Source organism: Mauremys reevesii, linkage group 19 (genome assembly GCF_016161935.1).
Source record: "Mauremys reevesii isolate NIE-2019 linkage group 19, ASM1616193v1, whole genome shotgun sequence".
Classification (NCBI taxonomy): domain Eukaryota; kingdom Metazoa; phylum Chordata; order Testudines; family Geoemydidae; genus Mauremys; species Mauremys reevesii.
In genome coordinates, this window is record NC_052641.1 from 6328734 (window position 1) to 6349025 (window position 20292).

At 50.7% G+C, this 20292-nt stretch overlaps 1 protein-coding gene across 1 annotated transcript in view; it reads left to right on the top strand.

The window, feature by feature from the left end:
• The window catches only part of NPDC1 (neural proliferation, differentiation and control 1), a 117541-nt gene that overhangs the window by 87160 nt on the left and 10089 nt on the right, over positions 1-20292 (top strand). The window lies entirely within an intron of this gene.

Below are 20292 nucleotides of genomic sequence, written 5' to 3' on the forward strand. Positions count from 1 at the left end.
CTTTCCCTGGGGGAACCGTGAGAGCCCTGTCCTCTGGATGTAGCGCAGCAATATCCCTTCACTAGCTCCTTCCACCGGGGAATGAGACAAAGCTCCATAACCTGAGCAGAGCGCCTGGCTAAATCAGTTCCTGAGAGCAAGAATCTGCTGATAGCCAATATCCCCCGTTAGCCCCAGTCTTCAGCCTCTGGGGTGAGGGTTACGAAGGGTTAAACTTCGCCTAGGTGCTGCTCATGTGACACTGATCCTAGAATCCCAGCTGTCACTTCTTGCTCTCCCTCGCTCCCTGCGATTGGCTGCTGCTCCTGGTGGCAGAGTGTGCGAATGAGCAAGTGTCCTCCCCTGCCAGCCCACGCACCTGCACAGAGCCAGGAGCTCAGGGAATAACACAACTGCCTGCGCTGCAGAAGTGCTGCTGGTGCCTTCGCTCTGCTGCCTTAGAGCCCGGCTGCTCCCAGGGCTGCTGATTTAAAAAACCGAAATATTAATAGAAAAAGAAAATAAAGATTCTGCTCAAGATGAAACTAAGTCAAGTTTTCCTCCCCGAGTGCTTGTGCGTGCTGGTGACGGTGAGCGTCAGTGCTCCAGTGCAGCACGTGCAGCCTGGATTCTACCACCACAGAGGTAAGAGGGCTCCTCTTTAGGGGTACTGGATGGACGTGTGTGTGTGTGTGTGTGTGTGTGTGTGTGTGTGTGTAGACAACTGGCAAGTCTGTGTTCTTTCCTAAATCAATGGATGCAACAGTCACCTTGGATTAAAATAATTTGCCAAGCGAGGTACCAGCCACCAGTTCCAGACAACTGTCAGCTCTTTAGGGCAGGGGACTGTCTTTTTGTTGTGTGTCTATACAGCAACTAGTGCAACGGGGGCCGGGTCTGTGACTGGGGCGCCGAGGTGGTACTGCAACATTTGAACAATAACAAAAGATTTCCCTGCTCACGGAGTTAGCTTTGTGAAGTTCACCCTTGGTTCTTCCATAAATCCAGGCTAGGCAATGGAAAAGAAAAAGAACAGTGACTCGGTGGGGGCTTCTGATGGGTGATCAAAAGTCTGAACCGCCTGCAGGAACTCGCAGCGGTATGCCAGCAATGCTTGCTGCCCTGAAGAAAACATGAGATTTCGTAGAGTACCTCTGGCAATAGCATTGTCCATCTGTGTCAGGTGTCTCCATGAAAAGAATGAGATGTCTGCAGATTAACCCTTGCAATACCCCAAGCTGGGTCCGAACTGCAGGGGTTCGAACTGTCCTGATGTTTGTGCGGCTGTTAACTGAAAGCAGCCATTGTCCCCCACCACACGGCTGTTTTATTAAGAGCTTGGAAAACTCCAGTCACTAATGACCACCGGTGAGGGTAGACTTGGTCCTGCCTTCTTGCAGGGGGCTGGGCCAAATCAGGACAGCCAAAGGTCCATCTAGCCCCGTATCCTGGCTTCCGACAGTGGCCAATGCCAGGGAATGAACACAGATGCATCCACTGTCCTCCACTCCCAGCTTTTGACAGGCTAGGGGCGCTTCAGAGCATGGTCTTGCATCCCTGCCCATCCTAGCTAAAAGCCTTCGATGGACCTAACCTCCATGAACTTATCTAGTTCTTTTTTGAACCCTGTTGTAGTTTTGGACTTCACAGCATCCCCAGCAAAGAATTCCATAGGTTGACTGTGTGTTGTGTGAAGAAATACATCCTTTTGTTTTAAACCTGCTGCCTGTTAATTTCATTGGGTGAACCATAGTTCTTGCGTTATGTGCAGGAGTAAATAACATTTCCTTATTCACTTTCGCACACCAGTCAAGATTTTATAGACCTCAATCATATCCCCCCCTTGGTCGTCTCTTTTCCAGGCTGAGAAGTCCCACTCTTTTTAATCACTCTTCATACGGAAGCTGTTCCATATCCTCAATCATTTTTGTTGCCCTTCTTTGTATCTTTTCCAATTCCAATATATCTTTTTGAGATGGGGGGACCAGATCTGCACGCAGTATTCAAGATGTGGGCATCCCATGGATTTATATAGAGGCATTATGATATTTTCTGTCTTATTATCTATCTCTTTCCTAATAATTCCTAACATTCTGTTTGCTTTTTTGACTGCCGCTGCACATTGAGTGAATGTTTTCAGAGAACTATCCACAATGATTCCAAGATCTATTTCTTGAGTGGTAACAGCCAATTTAGACTCCATCATTTTGTATATATAGTTGGGATTATGTTTTTCAATGTGCATTTCTTTCCATTTATCAACGTTGACTTTCATCTGCTATTTTGTTGCCCAGTCACCCAGTTTTGTGAAATCCTTCTGTAACTCTTCGCAGTCTGCTTTGGACTTAACTATCCGGAGTAATTCTGTATCGTCTGCAAACTTTGCCACCTCACTGTTTACCCCTTTTATCGGTTCATTTATGATTTAGTTGGGAATTGGTCCTGCTTTGAGCAGGGGGTCGGACTAGATACCTCCTGAGGTCCCTTCCAACCCTGATATTCTATGATTCTATGTTGAACAGCGCTGGTCCCTGAACAGATCCCTGGGGGACACCACTATTTACCTCTTTCCATTCTGAAAACTGACCATTTATTCCTATCTCCTGTTTCCTATCTTTTAATCAGTTACTGATTTATGAGAGGACCTTCCCTCTTATCCCATGGCAGCTTACTTTGGTGTGGGACTTTGTCAAAGGCTATCTGAAAGTTTAAGTACACTATATCCACTGGACCACCCTTGTCCACCTGTTTTTTGACACCCCCCCCCAAAGATCTCTAGTAGATTGGTGAGGCATGATTTCCCTTTACAAAGGCCATGTTGATGCTTCACCAACAAATCAGGTTAATCTCTGTGTCTGATAATTCTGTTCTTTACTGTAGTTTCAACCAGTTTACCTGGTACTGAAGTCAGGCTTACTGGCCTGTAATTACCGGGATTGCTTCTGAAGCCTTTTAAAAAAATTGGCATCACATTAGCTGTCCTCTGGTCATCTGGTACAGAAGCTGATTTCAATGATTGGTTACAGATCACAGTTAGTTGTTCTGCAGTTTCATATGTCAGTTCCTTCAGAACTCTTAGGTGAATCCCATCTGATCCTGGGGACTTATTACTGTTTAATTTGTCAGTTTGTTCCAAAACCACCTCTAATAACACTTCAATCTGGCACAGTTCCTCAAATTTGTCACCTAAAAAGAATGGCTCAGGTGTGGGAATTTCCCTCACCACCTCTGCATTGAAGACTGATGCAAAGAATTCATTTAGTTTTTCTGCAGTGACCTTATCATCCTTGAGTGCTCCTTTAGCATCTTGATGGTCCAGTGGGCCCCACTGTTAGCAGGCTTCCTGCTTCCGATGTACTTAAAAAAAAAAATGTTGCTGTTACTTTTTGAGTCTTTGGCTAGTTGCTCTTCAAATTCGTTTTTGGCCTGTCTAATTACACTTTTACACTTGACTTGCCAGAGTTTATGCTCCTTTCTATATTCCTCAATACGATTTTACTTCCAATTTTTAAAGCCTGCCTTTTTGCCTCGAACCACTTCTCTTACTCTGTTTAGCCACGGTGGCACTTTTTTGGTCCTCTTACTATATTTTTAGTTTGGGGGTATACATTTAATTTGTGCCTCTTATGGTGTTTTTTTAAAAGTTTCCCTGCAGCTTGCAGGCATTTTACTTTGGGGACTGTACCTTTTAATTTCTGTTTTTAACTAGTTTCCTCCTGGAGATGACCTCTCCAGGTCTCTTCCAGCCCTGCGATTAGGGGCTGCTCTCTGGGCATGCAGTAGCTACCAAGTGGGGTCAGGAAGGTTTTCCCAACAGGGGCCACATTGCACAATTCAGCGTGTTAAAAGTGTCAGTTTGATAATGTCAAGCACCAGCCAGTGTTAGAGACATGATACCAGCCAATGGTCTGGATAGAAGTCTGGCCCTTTATTCTGTTCTCTTCTTGGATACTTTCGCTGTCGCCTCTCCCCACCCCCACTCCCCAGAAAAGGCATATTAATCAGGTGAGAATCCTCTTTGTCCTGTGGATAGGCTAGATTTAGGTGTCCAAATCCCATTTCATTGAGAGAGGAGTGCCTAACTCCCTTTGGCACCTTTGGAAATCCCCCCCATGCAGAATGAGCCTGAGAGGGGGCAGTCCCGACAGGATGACTCAGAAGGGGCTCCTCAAATTGAACATCCCTCTGGTGTCTAAAATCTGCTGACCTGCTGATGCTCCAGGCAGTACCCCAGCTGGCTGGCAATGAGGCAATTTCCCATTCAGTGCACTGTCCCCTCGGCAGTGCTCTCTGTATCGTCCCTCACTGTTTCTCCTCAATGCTGGTTGCTCTGGTTTTGTGTGGGTCTGTTGTGCACGAACACAGGGGGAGAGAAACACTGCCAGTAAAACCACAAAGAACAGCAGAGGGGAGACTCGAGAGTCAGCATAGCAGCTGGAACTCCCTTCAGCTCATGTGTCTGAAGTCCACACTGTTCCTTTAAAGAGCACGTGCAACCATCCACCTCCTCTTCTGCTCAGCCCTGGTCAGAATGTCCTAGATTCTTCCACTCATGGACAGGGAAGTCTCTTGGAAGAACTCATGCAAGAGCACATGGCCACATCAGACTTTTGTCTGGGTGGATGAATACACCCAGTAGAAGCTGCATAGCGAAGAGCAAACCTACAACAGACCTATTTAAAAAAGCGTAACTTCAGTCCAGCTGAGTCCGCTTACAGGGTCTGTTCCCTGAACAGGTGGAAAGGGGTGAATTGAGTTCCAGTTAGTCAAATATGTGTCACTAAGCTCTAAACGCAGGCATTCGTGTAATATTTCAGAGGTACTGTAATATCACATGAAACTAACCCAGTGGCATCAGAAATACTGTGTGTGTGTGTGTGTGTGTGTGTGTGTTAGAGAGAGAGAGAAAATAGCAATAGAAATGTCAAAGATCACTGTTCGGTCACATTTGTCCTAAGATGTAGGCTCATAGCAATGTTTCCACAAAAGCTGTTTTTAATTCATTTGTTAAAGCAACTTCCCTTTGGAATGTTCCCCGGCACTGTTTTCAATATTGCTTGTTTATAATCTCATCTGTAGTATTCAAGTGCCTTGCAAACAATTAGTTTACCCCTAACACCCTTCTCCCCCATGCAGAGTTGTTAGCCCCATTGTAAAGGTGAGGGAATTTAGGTACAGAGAGGTGGTGTCTTAGTCAGAAATAACCCCCCTGTTTCGTGGGTCCCAGTTCTGTGCCATAGCTACAAGACAAATCTTCCTCCTGCAATGCCGACATCACAGCCCTGTGCTGATACACGAGACTCTGAAAGTGAAACAGGCAGGTCTCATATTCTGTTCTTCTCAGCTTGGACAATGAAAATCAGTAATACACCGAACAAAAATCAGATACCTTTAAAGCTGTCAGTTTTTAAAAGAGGTGTTTGTAACATAGGAAAGGACACTTCGGATTTATCTGCCAGCGTCCTTTTCATTCTTTCCGTTGGTAGGAGTGCAGGACAGCTCACCACTGGGGGTCTCCCTTGACTTAAATATGTTTCACTTTTAATGCCGTTGCAGCTATGTGGTGCACTTAGTATAATCATTCTAAGGTAGGGCTTAGAGCTGCTTTTTCACTCAGCAGAATCTGTGCAATGTTAACCCATTGCGTACGCATGCAGGGTAAGCTCTGTTGTGATTTATGGCTGCCTCCTGAAAATTTGTCCAGTTCTAAATGCTGCTTAAATTCTTGTTTCAACTTCAGGGTTCTTTTGTTTAAATCGATGCTAAGAAAGCAGAGCAGCTGGGGCGAAACTGTTTTAGGGTCAGTGGGGGCAAAACAGCATGAGTGTGATTCCTGTAATGTAAATGCAGCTCCGAGTGTGATGCTGTAGGCTGAGGTACCCATTTAAAGTCCTGGTCTGCCTTTAGAGTTTGTCTGGACCCAGAAGTTGCACTGGTTTATCATAAGTCTGCTTAAAAACTGATTTAGTTAAACAGCTGCCAACTCCTGTGTGGATGAACTTATATTGATTTAAAACTTGATTATATTGGTGTAGCTTGTGCCTGTAAACTTACTGGTGCAAGTTAAACGGCTACAGAGCAGGTTTAGACTGATAGGAGTGTCCACACCCAAAGTGGCACCCATTTAATTCAATCAGTTTAACAGAACACTTAAAGCAGTGCAGTTTTGTGTGTAGTGCAGGCCCCAGACATTGGCATGGTTTATATTAATATAACTAAACAGATTGCTCGAGTCCACCCTTCTGTGCATGCAACAGGTCCACATAGCACCGCACTATCCCAATAGCTCACAATCTACTGCTGTCCTCTGCCACCCATCAATACGTGCAGAAGTAACCGCTGTAATGGCTGCTCTCAGCCATTTCAACTTAGCCTGCGGTCATGTAGGTTTCTCCAAGCAGAGCAGGCCTGGTTATCAGCTTCAGTGGAGCCATGCCAATTTGTACTGGCTGAGGCTCAGCTCAGGTGTGTGTAGCAGGTGAGATCCTTACTCGGCGGGTTAATAGACACACAGCTGCTCATTCTGCAGGCCACACAGCCCTGCTGATTACATAACTTCCTGCCTGTTGGCTTCATGCCCTCGAATCGCCTGCTCAGCGAGGCTAGAGATGTGCCAGACGGGTGGTTTTGCCAGTAGCCTGTGGAGTGGGACCTTCACTGCTCTACCCACTGCTGCATTGGTGGATGCTGTTTGTCTCCTTTGCTGACATTTCTAAAACCCCAGACAGGGACGTGGGTGTTTCCAAAGATTGCAGTGAAAATGGTGCTGGTTGTAGCATAACTCTGGACGCACCAACTGGTGCTTCTGCCTGAACTCCCCAGCTCAGAGGGCTCTTGGGTTGGCCGGATATCTGGCCCGTGGGCTCTCCCAATAAGTCTGTCTCTAAGAGAGAGAATGTAGCAGAGACAGAAGCAGACCTTGCAAAGAGCAACTTTTCGGCGGGCTATGCCAAGGCACCAGAGCACAGTGCAGCCCTTTCACGCTCAGCGTGTTTAGCTTGGCAGGATGCTCTGAGAACATATTCCTCAAGCAAGTCTCTCCCGGGCTGGCACAACGAGAAGCGGTTTCTTAAGTGCTCGCTTCCAGGAGTCCGGCATGGAAGAATCTGCTACACGCAGCCCTGCTGATGGACCTCAGTCAGTAGCGCCCCCTGCTGTTCTGGTCTTGAGCCTCTCTGAGCGCAGACTGCTGATTGAATTGCACTCGGGCTTTTTAGCAATGTTTCCAAAGGAGAATGGGGTCATTGCGCCCCCCTTCTCGCCCCCCCCCCAACTCAGTCACTTAACAGCATAACCAGAGCTGTATGTGGGCAAAACCGAAGCCCATAATTCCCTACCGGCCCCTCTCCCCAGTGCCAGCAATGGAGATAGCCGCAGTGTAGACAGGATGCAGATACCTTATTATCATGCTGTTGAATCTGGTATAGAGCGTGTATAGACCCCACAGGTTTAAAGCCCCCTGCAGCCTCTCCCCCACCACTGCTACCTCTGGTGGCCTGTTACAGGTGTGACTGATGCCAGCAGAGATGCAGGGTTGTGGTTCCCACCTACGCTGTCCCACTGAGCCGCCTTAGCCAGGCTGGCGAAGGGCAATGGGAGACGCCTTCGCAGTAAGAACGGCCCTCTGTGACTGGTCTGGCCTCTGTACAGGCGGGCTGTGAACTCCGGCTGTCCCTGCTCAGCCAGAACGTTGCTTTGTGGCCACTAGAGGGAGGAAGGTGCACGCCCCAAAACCAGGCTCCGCAGAGCATGTGGTGCGGTGCCGGGGATGGCAGAAGGCAGAGCTATTCAGGTTGCCTCCTGCTGCTGTGCTTTGTTGGGTCGGTTAGCTCCTCAGGAACAGCCCTCCAGCAGGGCACACCAGGCCCCCTTCCGCTTTCAGTGCTCTCTGACCGGGGCTGGCTTTCCTCCTCTGAGCCCAATGGCGAGAGCATTTGCGTCCCCCAAGGGGGGCTGCAAATCCAATTTAGATGTGGGTGCTTTTGTGCTAATTTGATTCATGTTACTTGGCCTCCCTATCGCTTGCCTACAGGAGAAAGTTGCACACTCAAGGTGTGAATGTAAAATTTAGTTAGTTAAACTGGTGCAACAGGCTCCGTAGACGCTCTTACTTCAGTTTAAGCCAGGTTTATTGTGGTCTAACTTAAAGTGATTAGGAACAGGTTTAAGGTAAGCTAACATTACCCACTCGTAAACCAAAATAAGAGTGTCGACGCAGGAGTCTGCACCAGTTTAACTTAAATTGGTTTTAAAACGGATTTAGGTTAAACTGATGCAACTTGTATGTGTAGACGTGGGCTTAGTTCCCACTTTGTAGGTGAAACGGGTTTACTTTCGAGGGGTGTAGAAGTCTTGGAGAACATGCTGCTGGCAAGGATGGATGGATTGTGTGTGTGTGTGTGTGTGTGTACACCAACCTAGAGTATAAATTTCTGACCCCCATTTTCCTGGGGCAAAATCTGTTTGTCCCTTCCCCCACAGTCCTATCCAACAGCCCCAGAGGTGTCTAGGAGGTTTCCTCTGGGAGGCTGAGCTGTTCAGGGCCGCCCAGAGGGGGGGGGCAAGAGGGGCAATTTGCCCCGGGCCCCACAGGGGCCCCCACGAGAGTTTTTCGGGGCCCCTGGAGCGGGGTCCTTCACTCGCTCCGGGGGGGCCGGAAAACTCTTGCGGGGCCCGGGCCCAGGAGCTTCTTACACTCCTGGTCTTCGCCGGCAGGGGGTCCTTCCGCTCCGGGGCGGAAGGACCCCCCACTGGCGAGTTACCGCCGAAGCGGGACCCGCCGGCGAAGTTCAGCTCGGTCTTCGGTGGTAATTCGGCGGCGGGGGGCCCTTCCGTTCTGGGACCCGCCGCCAAAGTGCCCCGAAGACCCGCGGTGGGGGCCCCCCGCCGCCGAAGTACCGCCGAAGACCGGGCTGCACTTCGGCGGCGGGTCCTGCTTCGGCGGTAATTCGGCGGCGGGGGGAGGGGGGGCCGCCACGGGTCTTCGGGGCACTTCGGCGGCGGGTCCCGGAACGGAAGGGCCCCCTGCTGCCGAAGACCCCAGGCCTCCGGAATCCTCTGGGCGGCCCTGGAGCTGTTTGGTTAGCATGGCTGCAGCACAGCTCTTTGGAGCAATGAACAAGGTGGTGTACGCGATACACTTCAGAGCAGTCACTTTGCAGCCGTCTGAGAGAGAAGCAGATGTACCCTTGTGTAATCTAAAAAGTTTCCCTCTCCAACTTAGCGCACTTGTCAGCTGCTCCCCCTCCACAAAACGGAGACCGAGTCGCTCACCTTGTTTATAGGGCTTGCAGGGCTGAATACACCTTTGCTCACTGGTTGCCATCAGCTGAACCTGAGTCGGGCTGATGGAGGTTGATGTCCACTTAGGGTGACCAGATGTCCCAATTTTTATAGGGACATTCCCAATTTTGGGGTCTTTTTCTTATATAGGCGCCTATTACCCCCCAACCCCTGTCCCGATTTTTCACACCTGCTGTCTGGTCACCCTATGTCCACTGGTTAGAGAGGCCTGGTGTTCTGGGCCGAGCATGCACCGCTTTCCTTAGTGGAGTCTGCAGGAGAAACGGGAAGGTTCTGATGCACTGTGGCTGGCCTCCCCAGGTAATTTATGGAGCTGTGGTTAAAAATAGCCCCTCTTCCCAGCTGCTCCGAGGACTCAGCTGTGCTGGGGCCTGGTCTATACTTAACTTCTCTCAATATAGCTACGTTGGTCGGGGATGTGACACTTTTCCCCAACAGAGCTAGATCTGTGTAAGCCCTAGTGCGACGCACGCTTACACTGCATAAAAGCACTTTTGCTGGGGTAGCTCATGTCTCTTGGGGAACTGGTTTAAACTGTGCTGGCAGAAACACTTTTTTGCCGGTATAAACTGCGTCCGCACTAGGCGGGTTTGCTGATCTAGCTAGGCTGGTGTAGCTGTGCCGGCAAATCTTTTCTAGTGTAGACAAGGCTGGGACTTCAATAGCGTAAACTAATGAGGTAGGAAGGACACGGGGGTTTATTCATTGTTTGACCTGAGGGCTAACCCTGGCCAGGTGCAAACATTTAGGTCCCATCTATAGCAGAGTCCCTTTGTTTTCAAGGAACCAAACACTGGGCTGGATCCTCAGCTGGTGTAAGTGGCATCGTTCTGTGGACTTCGGCATCCAGTTTAGATAAGCCAGCGTGAGTTAATGTGTGGTCAAAACTGCGGCTCCTGAGCAGGACCAACGCTACTGAGGCAGTTCAGTGGGAAGGAAATGGGGATGGGGCCTCTCTGGCTCCTGTACCTGTGGAGGGACAGGATGAGCATGTAGGGGCTGCGAAGATGGAATTGCATTGCCCTAACTTCACCTGGAGAAGAGAGGAGGCCATGAGAGAGAGAGCGCACACGCGCGCATACACACACACACGCCCCCCTCAGCTGTACTCCTGCTGGGATGTTCAGGAGCTGCTGCAGATATGAGAGGGTTACCCAGAGTCCGAGGCTGAGTTCAGCCACTCGTGGGCTCCCAGTGTAGCCTTTTCAGAAATCTGTGTCACCCTTTTGCAATATGGAATCTCCTGTTCTAAGGAGAAGCCGGGCTGCATCCCAGCAGGCTTCATGCAGCTCAGTGTGTGCATTGGCACTCAGCGTGCTGGGCAGCGCTCCTGGAAGTGCTACTCCATGTTGTTTGACCTGCTGAACTGGGCTCGCTGCCCCAAAGGAGGAGGAATAGAGGGGAAGGAGCCACAGCCCTGGCCTTAGCCCTCACGGCAGGCTCCTTTCACAGCCTGGTAGGCAAGTAGAGAGCAGCACAAGCCTCTGCTCTTATAACTTGATCCTATTGTGCCAAAGTCTTGCCAGGGTGGAGATACTAATACTTGGATCTTATGGGCTTTGTCATCCAAGACTCCCCAATGCTGTGTAGTGATGAGTTAATTATCATTAGCCATATTTTACAGATGGGGAAACTGAGGCACAGAGCCAGTGACTTGCCAAAGATGAGATTTCACCCAGAAATCCTGACTCTTGGTCCCGTGCTCTTGCCACCTGTAAAACCAAGCTTACCCCCGATGTGTTAGCAGGTCAGGCTGAATTCACTAATGCCGGGGCGTGTGCTTACCAGCGTGGGTAGACACACACATGCTAGCTCCACTCAAACTAGTGCGCTAAAAATAGCAGTGTGGCTACAGCAGCTTGGGCTAATACGTACCCACGGGGGTGAGCAGGTTTGGACTGGGGCGGCTAGCCCATGCTGCTGCAGCCACACTGCTATCCTAGCACGCTAGCCTGTCTGCCTCTGCTGGGAAGCACCCTCCCAGCTGTACTGCGCATGGGATGTAAATGAATATGTAAATCAGGGGTCCTGTGCCTGGTACGGAGCTGAGTGCACAGTCAGCACGTAGGTTTCGAGGCACTGTCCACGCTGTTGTTGTAAACAGAGTTTGGGAACTGTATTTAAACCCTTTCAGTTATGGTCCTGCCACAGTGGTTCGGCAAACTGGTAAGAACCTGGGCACCCATGTTCAGCTTGTTTGGAAAACTACTTCTAGCCTAGGACAGAACATGGCTTGGTTTTAGCTATACCAAGGGCTAGTCTACATTACACTGGTTCTGCAGGTAAAGCTGTGCTGGTGTAACTGTACCGACAGAGCCCCCAGTGTAGACACAGCATACGCTGACAGAAGGAGTTTTTCTCTTGGGGGTGTAACATTGCCTAGGGATGACATTAGTTATGCTGCTAGAAGGGGTGTGTGTGTGTGTGTGTGTGACAGACAGACAGACTGACATAGCTACAATACAAAACTTTGTAGTGTGGACCTCCCAGCTACACACGCTTGTAGCTGGAGTGTAAACACCCTTCCCTAAAGGAACACAGCCAGAGGAAATCCGGCCCACAATTCAGTTTTAGCAAAACTAAAGGTTCATAAAACCTAGACCCCATATATTTTTTCATGCTTATTTCAAAATTCCAATGGAAAAAGAGTCTTTAACAAACCTTCCCCTGCAGCATGTGAGGGACCCAAATCTTGTCTCCCTTTTGCTAGTGCAAAGGAACCTGGAAATGAAACTGCCTAGGAATACCATGGAACTGACCAGCCTGTTTTTATTGGCAAGCCTGAAAGAGAAGCAACAAGCCAACAGCATCCCTAGTGAAACGCTAACTAGAATTTAAAAACGTCACTTTCAATATCCTACCTCCATGACACAATCTCCATTGACTACAAAGGCAGCAGGCCCATGGTTAGCACACACTGTTCCTTTTGCGGATACAGACTAACACGGCTGCTGCTCTGAAACCTGTTTTGAAAGATGCCCTGTAGGATTGCACTGATGTTGAGAAATGCTTATAGTGTTTCCTGATATATATGCACCCAGAACGTCATCTTGCTATGGAGCTGGAAATCATCAAGCCCTGTTTACGTAAGCACTTCAGCCTTTGCCAGCTGCACCACTGCTGGAGAACAAGTGCTAAGTATGCTAGAGGCAGCCCTATTCACCACAGCAGTAACTCTAGCTTTGCCTTTAGCAGTTCCTGGCATGTGAGGGTATGTTTACGCTCTGATCCTGGAAAAGCCTTAAAGTTTTGTTGTGTTTAAAAGAAGCCCTATCCTTTTCCAGAGCTGATCCTGTGGTTCTGCACCCTGATCTGGTTGTTTACTCGCCCTCATTGATTTATGTATGTGCATGTCAAATCCATCCCCTTTTGAAATATAAACCTCTACAATAACATCTGCACAACATGGTAATATTATGGAATATGCCCTGTTTCAACAGATCTAGACATAGAAGAGTGCCCTTCTGGACTGAAAGGGAAATGTTTTAATAAACACAATGCAATGCAAAATGGATCCTTTTGGATTATAGTCACTTTAAAAATCCACATTAGAAGAGTCATGAATCATAGAAGCTGAATGCAGGAGCTGCTTTCCTTCCAGGCATTTGGATTTCATATTCTCTGCTTTTAGCAAGTTTCATGCTTAAATGTAAAACTGTGTCCTAGATCCTTAATTCATTATAGCAGTGTTATCTCATTAGGTACTGGTCGGTGTGAATGCTAGAGTCTTACCAGCCAAATAGCACATGCTGTTTTCCAAAGAACTACAGAGATGAAAATCAATATAATTATTCTTGTGTTGATAGAATCCAGTGTGAAACCGAGAAATGATTTATTTCATGCTTTCTATCAACTCTAAACCTAACATAAGGGTTAGGCGTCTCGCTGCTCTACCAGTATCCTTCTCTGATATGATCTAAATAAATAGAATACAGGATGGATGATATGATACTGTATTTTTTAGAGAGAGAGCTCCAGTTACACTGTCTTTCTGTGTATACTAGAAAAGTTGCACCAGATTAACCAATAGATTTTTTAAAATCCATTTTAACTTGTACAAACTCCTAACACCTAAGCCCTTAAATGTTAAACTCTTATTTAAATCTGTCTACTTTGGGGAAGCTTTCTGGAGATCGGACTAAATTTTTTTTTTTTTAAAAATTTTTTATCAATTTCACCGTACAGTTGGAATATATAGTGTGTACACTTGTTAAAAAAAAAAAAAAGCAACAGCTCTCTTCTTCTCCTCTTCCTTTTTTTCCCTTCTTTCTTATCACGATGTAACAGTATTTGTACCAATTTTTTTTTCAAAAATGTCAGTTTGGACTAAATTATATGAATCAAGACTCACAATAAAATCTGTTGGCAAAGCAACAGATGCAAAGTGGATTGATGTAAGCAAGAGTAAACCCGGTTTAAGCGCATGTTCTAGAAAGGTTTGCACGGCTTTAACTAAATCAGTTTGAAATGTTTGTGACTCCTAATGTCTCTTGTTTTAAATCACACTGAAGTCAAGTCTCTGATCAGCTGGACTGTGGCACAAATAGCATTGTTGAGTCACCGGGATTAGGTTTTGGGGGTGGGGATGGGGTTCTATTGTACAAGAACACAGGGAGGGAATTGATGTTTATTTCCAAACATTCAAAGTGACGACAAATTCCAAAGGGGCCTGTAATTGCTCTAACCTTGAATTATCCAGCTGCTGAGCCCGCCTCTGTCCCACTTCCCCTTTTGTGTGTTTTGATTCATCCTCCAAGGCTCCCCACTGAGGACAGCTCTGGCTGAATGAAGCAATTGAGAGGTAGAAAAAAAAAGGGAGCATTTAACATCTTCTGGCTTTGAAGTTGAGTTTAATCCTGTTAAAAGCCTGGTGCTTGAATAGCAGGCTCTGATATGCGTCTGGCAAGCTCTCCCTGAAGTCAAAAGCAGTGTAACAAATGCCAGGATTTCTCTGTGTGTGTGTGTATGTGTGAGAGAGAGAGACACGCACAGACTAGTGAAAGCAGCCTTTGCACAATGCATCAAAAATGAGCACTTCCCAGCATGAATTTCACATCATGGGGTTTGGCCAGGCCCGATATATTTCAGCAGCAGCTCCTGGTTGTGTAACTGATTGACTTGCGTGTGCAGTGTCGGAATGCCTTGTTTTTAAAGCCGCAAGGATGATACTTTGCTGTAAATGTATCTGCCCGTTAATATGCTCCCTATTTAAGGTGCACGTTGCAGTTGCACCTAGAGACCACCTAACTCGATCAGAACTGCCGGGGCAGAATGGTGCCACCTCTGGACCTCCCAAACGGGAGCTGTGTCAGTAAGGAACGAGGCAGGGTTTGCTCCCAAGGGATGATGGGGCAGGGAGTGAATGGGGAATTGCCCTATGAATGGGCCTGATCTTTCAGAACATTCTGTGCATTAAAAATCAATGGGAGGTGCCCGAGTTTGGCCCCTGGGTGAGGTGTGGCTGGCGCCATGGTGTGCCAGGCTTGCCGCCAAGAGCTGGGCTGGGTTAGTGCCATCAGCCCCCAGTCACACCTATGCTGGGCTCTAACCCACACTTCCCTTCTGGCCAGAGGAGCAGTCGGGGGCGGGAGGGAGTTGTGCTCCAGCAGCCTATGGCTCACCTGTAAGGGTATCCCCCAAGGTGGCCCTGGGCTCCTGGAGGATACTTGGGACACACAGATGACTGGCCATGTAGGCTGGCCCCTTCCCAGCTGGCCAATGCCCTTTGCACTGACACACAGTGTTGGAGCCCAGCCTCTGTGAGGCTACTCTGGGAGGAATCCCTTTTGTCCAGGAGGGGCTGGCATTAAGGTGATGTGAGCCCAATGCAAACCTGAGCCTCGTTGCCTTATCATGAGCGACTCTCCTCCCAATCCTGGCACGAACTCCCCCCTCCCTGCATCGTGTCATGGTCTGCAAGCCTCTGGGCAGGACCAGTCTGTGCCCTCCCTTCTCCAGGGAGGACTATACACATCTAGGGGGCTACGTGCTAAAAGATGCCAAGGACCCCAGTCCACCCCCCTTGGAAGCAGGTACAGCTCTCCTGTCGCCCAGACAGCTCTGGTGGAGTTCGGCGGCAGATCATATGCAGACACATAACAACATAGTTGTTAATAATCCACTAATTGAGACACTTACCGAGCTGGCTGGCTCCTACATGTTCAGTTGTTGGGTGCAGTTCAAGGTAATGGGTCCAGCCGGTTTAGGGCCGGGCTCCCTGAGACCTTCCCCGCTCTGTGTGACCCCTGCAGGGGCACCCGGGGTAAAGGGGCTCGTGGGTAGGGTGACCAGATAGCAAGTGTGAGAAATCAGGACAAGGGGTGGGGGGTAATAGGAGCCTATATAGGAAAAAGCCTCAAATAGCAGGACTGTCCCTATAAAACCAGGACATCTGGTCACCCCACTCGTGGGGCAGTAGAGAAGGGAGATCTTTCTGAAGGATCTTTGGGGCTGCAATGCCCCTTTGCCCCATTAGTGCCTGGGTTTGCTGACTTCTCAGCTGTGCTGTAGCTCCCCACTCCCTGCTTAGGGGGAGGGTAGTTTGGGGGGCGGGCAGTGTTGGGGAGATCTGGGGCTTCAAACCTGGCTGTATTTGAATGGCTATAAGACGCCTGGAGCCATGGACAGTCACTTAAAAACAAAGCCCATCGGTGGACCCTTCAGTCGCTCCGCGTCTTTGGCAGCACTGAAGGGCCCCCCACCGCCGAAATGCCGCCGAAGACCCGGACTGCCGTGGGGCCCAGGGCGAATTGCCCCACTTGGATTCCCTGCCCTTCCCTCCCCCCCCGGCCGGCCCTGCCTTTGTCTGATTCTGGTTTGTGAGGGCTGGGAGGGGCAGGGCAGTCCAGGACTGGGACAGGTTAGGAAGCAGCATGCTCTATGGCAGATGGGGATCAGGGCTGCGCTGCTGCCTCGGGGACCACCTGCCCGGGTGGGGGAGAGCAGCACCGGCCGCCACTCAGCGCGGGGCACTGGCCGGGCAGCGGAGCACAGGACAGGCGGCCGCGGCCCTGAGCCGGGCTCGGGGCTAGTGATGTAGGATGTAGCATAGGCCCCCCCAGCAGTGAAAGCCTTTGCCCCGGTTCCCCACCCCCAGATGGAGCAGGGTCGAGAGGCTGCTCTCTGCGTGGGGCGGGGGGCAAACAGGCCCTGCCTGGGGGGACTTCCTGTCGCAGCAGCCGACCGGCTTGGAGCCTGCGGCGCTGGCTCATTAGCGTGTGTGCAGGGGGCTGGGGGCTCACAGCCCGGCTTCCCGCTCGCCACTGTGTTTGCTCCTGTGAGAGGGGCCGGTGGGAGCCGATAACTCAGCCAGGCCCTGCCTCACGCGAGCTGCTGGCCCTCGGTCACCAAGGGAGACCCGCCTGGCTCTGCAGCATGTTGGGCCTGACATCCTCCTGCAGCAGGGCAGTGAGACACACCCACACGCCTCTGTCTGGGGCCCGCCGTCGTGCCCAGGAGCATGGTGCTGTCTGCAGCTGCCTTTGTACCACGGGCCCTGACGCTGCTCTGAGTTCAGAGTGCGGCGGTGGGGAGCCCTGAGCGGAGCCTTTGTTCACACCCTCCCTGGGACTGTGCTGGCAGCAGCAGCTGCTGGCTTCAGGGGTTCCTGCCGGCTAGTGGCATCATTAAGGCAAATCTCTCCTCCCAAGGGGCAGGAGATGGGTTCTGTGTCTAGCTCAGTCAGTGGCAAACTCTGGTTTGTGACTCACTGCGTCCCCCGGCTCCAGTGATGAGCTGCCAAAATCTTAACAACCGGTTCCCTATAAAAAGTTCTGATTTAAGGGGGGGAGAGCGGGGGAGGGGCCGGGGAGGAGACATACTCGTGGGGCCAGGGGCCCCTGCAGGGCCTGGTCCAATTGCCCCACTTGCCCCCTCCCCTTCCCTCTGACCAGCCTTGGAGCTTGTAGCAGCCCCACCACCACCACCTTGCCGGGCCACTCAAAAAGCAGCAGCAGGACGACTCTGGAGCTCAGCTGATCTGCCCAGCTGGTGCCGGTGGCTGGCCACGCTGCAGCTGGGGGGAAGCAGGGGAGGGGCCCGGGGAGCCTCAGCCTCCCCAGCTGGGAATCCTGGGAGCAACAGGATGGTCCGGCCCGCGGACCAGAGTTCTTTGCCCACCTCCTGGCCCTTTAACAACCGGTTCTCCACGGAGGTCTAATTTTAGCAACCGGTTCTTGAGAACCTGTGGGAACCGGCTCCAGCTCACCACTGCCCGACTCCACGTGCTAACGGCAAAGCCAGCGAGATCCTCCCAAGGTGAATGTGGCAGGGCCAGCAGGGGGCGGTGGCCCCTAGCCCATACTTTTGGGGTCTTCATGTCATCTTGCACCCATGATTGGACAGACCCCTCCCTTTTCCCCTGTTGGCCCCGGAGAACACTGGAGTTCATGATCCTCCCTCCCCCACTTGGACACTGCCCTGCCCACTGGGCTGAGGAGGAGATCCCGTTTCCCCAGCCCTCCTGCTCCCTCACACCAGATCATGTATGTTCACCATGGGAGGGGCCATGCGCGTGCTGCTGATCCTGAGGCATGGGGGCTGGCAGGACGGGATTGCTGCTCTTTCTCCTCACTTCTTCTGAGTTTCTCTCCCTCTCCCTCATCTGTCGTCACTTCCCCTTATGTCCCTAACCTCAGAGCAGGGACCGATCATCTTCCCTGTGCAGTGCCAGGGCCGTCCCAGGCATCACATGGGCGATAGCCGAACACCGCGTAGCTGGGCGTTGCGCGGCCTGCGGCAGCCTGTCCATTCCAGCCCCACTGGTCGGTGTCACTCTGCTGAACGCATCAGAGGCCTGGTCAGGCCATGAACTCAGGTTATTGACTTGAGAAACACTATTGCGGTGCCCGTTTCGGGGAAGGCCCTGTTCATGGTGTTCCCAAGAGGCACTGCTGCTCCCCAGACTTTCATCACTTTCCTTTCCTCCCTCGGCCGGCTCTGTTTCACAACATCCTCCCTTTCTGCGTAACTTCTATCTGCCTCTCGTTCAGCTCGATGCCCAGTGGGCTGTGTGGGTTTCATTTATAGGACAGAGGGTATTTCTTGCAGGGCTGCGGAGCCATGGGAGTGTTTTTGTAAATACAATGGAGGGAGGGCAAATGGAGTATTGTCCCAACTGGAGAGTAGGACTCCTGGGTTCTTTTTCCAGTGCTGCCATTGACTTGCTCCTTGGCCAGGCTGTGTGCCTCAGCCCCCCATTTCACGCAGATGGGAGTTATGCCAAGCCTGGGGTGCTGAGGTGGATGTTTGTGAAGCTCTTTGAGATCTTTGTGCACAACATACAACCTGCAAGTTGCGTGCACTCAGAAATCTTCAGAATGTTTGGCAGGAAGCCCCTCCCCCCCCCAACACGCACACACACGTCAGCCATAGAGCCATGGATGTCAAGGCTAGAAGGGACGTTCCATTGGGATTGTCTAGTCTGACGTCCCGTATGACACAGGCTGTGCTATCCCACCCAATGGCTCCTGTATAGAACACCTGCCTGGGCTGAGAACAATGGGATGTTTGAATGAAAACCCCACCCAGCCTAAGAAGCACCTTGTGCCTCTCAACACCCAGGAAAAATTGGGCTTTGCCCAACCAGGGCTGATATTGGCTTCTTAAGGGGAAGGAGTTGACAATCCTTCATTTACAATGTCCTGTCATCTGAGCATCTGGAATCAGGGGCAGCTCTAGCCATTTTGCCACCCCAAGCACGGCGGCACGCTGCGGGGGGGCGCTCTGCCGGTCCCGCGGCTCTGGTGGACCCCCTGCAGACGTGCCTGCGGAGGGTCTGCTGGTCCCGCGGCTCCAGTGGACCTCCCGCAGGCGTGCCTGCGGATGCTCCACCGGAGCCGCGGGACCAGCGGACCCTCCGCAGGGATGCCTGCGGGAGGTCCACCGGAGCCGCCTGCCGTCCTCCTGGCGACCAGCAGAGTGCCCCCTGCGGCATGCCGCCCCAAGCACGCGCTTGGCGTGCTGGGGCCTGGAGCCGCCCCTGTCTGGAATAAGGGCAAAGTGTCCTCTCTCATCCCCTTAACACGAGACCTATTGACTACACTCACCTACAGGCTGCAGGATTTAGCACAGTGGTTCTCAAACTTTTTGTATTGGTGATTCCTTTCCCACCGCAAGCCTCTGAGTGCGACACCCCCCCCCCGCCTTTAACAATTAAAAATAAATTTTTTATGTTTAACACTATTTTAAATGCTAAATTTATAACCTATTGTTTAAACTGAATTTACCTTTTCTCATTGCTTTTAAATTAAGACTAAAACATTGTTATCGAATTATTATCATTACAAGCAGAAAAGTTATTTTTAAAAATTGTTACTGTTTAATACTGGGAGGGCGTGAAGAAATTTTATCAAGGTCCATTTTCACAGCAGGTTTAGCGCCCCATTGCCACCCTTACTTCTACGCTGCAGCTGGCGGCAGTGCTGCCTTCAGAGCTTGGCAGCCGGAGAGCAGTGGCTACTGGCTGGGTGCCCAGCTCTGAAGGCAGCGCTGCTGCCAGCAGCAGCCTAGAATTACAGAAGTAAGGGTGGCAATGCCATACCATGCCACCCTTACTTTGCATAGTGTTTGGCCTTTGCGCTGGGACGGGTAGGCACAGGGGCTAAGGCAAATTTTGAGGTGGTTATAACCCCCCTAAGCACCCCACAGTGCCACACCTGCCTGTGTGTCTGGCTGTTCAAAAAAAGGTAATTTATAATGTAAGTGAATTCACTGCATTGTGATGGAAAGGTGTGTGTCATTTTCTAAAACACGAGATTTCAATTATATATTTTACTGCAGTTGCTCCGTTTTGTGCATGTACTCGTGATCCCCACATAACCTCAGGACCCCCAGTTTCAGAATCCCTGCCCTCTATTAGCAGAGTGTGTTTCAGACCTGCCTACGGAGGAAACCGCTCCTGCAGGAGCTCCAAGCTGTCACTTGCTCTCCAGCCGCAGAGCTGGATCCTTGCCCTGTATAATGCACGCGTTGCTGTGGGCAGCTGACCATTCCTTGGGGAGCCATAAGCCC